The sequence below is a fragment of the Callionymus lyra genome, chromosome 14 (genome assembly GCF_982586985.1).
Source record: "Callionymus lyra chromosome 14, fCalLyr1.hap1.1, whole genome shotgun sequence".
In the NCBI taxonomy this organism is placed as follows: Eukaryota; Metazoa; Chordata; class Actinopteri; order Syngnathiformes; family Callionymidae; genus Callionymus; species Callionymus lyra.
Window position 1 is genome coordinate 9478239 of NC_141831.1, and position 1468 is coordinate 9479706.

Consider the following 1468-nt stretch of genomic DNA (forward strand, 5'->3'; position numbering starts at 1 on the left):
GTCAGCACAAGTCATCACCAGTGGGATTTTATTTTAATTTTAATTTTTTGAACCCAGAGTTTTGAATAATGTACGACAAAAATAGTGCCAGTCAATGCCTCTTTGAATACACAGTGTGTGCACCTTACGACCCAAACCAAAATACTCATGGTTTTTTGAAACAGATCTATCATTTTTCACCCATTAAAAAAAAAATCAAGTATGCATTTGAATAATAAAGTACCTGCGAGTCAGAGTTCACTAAAAATGCACAGGAATATAGACGATAAACAGCCATAATGTGTCATTTTTTTCCCCCTCAGTTTTCTATGTAGAAAAATGCTTGGATAATACTTGGAGATCCTCTATAAAGACTTAAAAAAAGACCCTTTTGTGCTAGTACTGTCTTCTTGAATGTAATCATTTTGTACCTGTATTTTTCTAACTCGGTCTTGATTGTACTCCGTATGCTATTGATGGTATACCCGTTCCAAGTGACACTTCCTACAAACAACTGGGCTGGGAAACTTTACTAGTGCGTGGATGTGAAACTTCACCACTTCATGTCTGACTGACGGCTGAAGGACTCTTGAATTTTTTGGAGTGCGATGGCTACACCCTGCAATTTCCTTTTTTTTTCTTTCCCTATTGCAGTACAACATGGACATTTATGATCATTATAATTACTGTTTTATTTTTCTCTAGGTTTAGTTAATGAAGTCAAGTGAATATGCATCCATTATAGATGAACGTGTGTAATACTCCAGAATCAACCATCCCTTTTTTTTTTTTTCGCCCCGGAATTTTCGATTCCGTTTTTTTTGTTCTCGCTCTGGTAAAGAAGTGGCGATGCAGATCTCACTCTCGTTTTTAAGATTCTCGTGTTTGCTTTTTTCCTCAGAAAGATGTATTTCATGTTCTCCACTCGTTGTAAAATGCAGCCTTGCCTTACCCCCCCGCCCATCCCCCCCGCCCATCACCACACAAACTCCTATGTCATAACACTGTTTGCTGATGCAACCGTTTTTTCCTTTTACACTTTCTGCTGACACGACTATAACTTCTTGAAACACCTATTAAAAATGACGTCTATTACACGTGTGTTTTTTTCTTTACGTGTCTAGCGTTCATGGATGTTTGGTCAAGAAGAAGATTCATCACTTTTATATGCATTATCAATGGTTAGCTTTAATTTGTATAGATGCAACTTCTGTATCTTCAAATAATCCTGAAAGAACTAGTCAAGCTAGTTAGGAGATAGACCTTAAGTGACTCTAGCGAGAGATTTAAGTGGACGAATGTACAGGGAGGATTGTCATTTAAGGCGTTCTTCAATAATTATTATTATAATTATTATTTAAAAGAAACTTGCAAGGCTAAATCTAAATTACAAATTTAAAAAAGGTTTTCAAAGTTAAACTTGATGCTTCTCTATTTTCTAGTGTTGTTTTCTAAGTAACAGGTTAGTGTGTCAGTTGCATCAGAATAT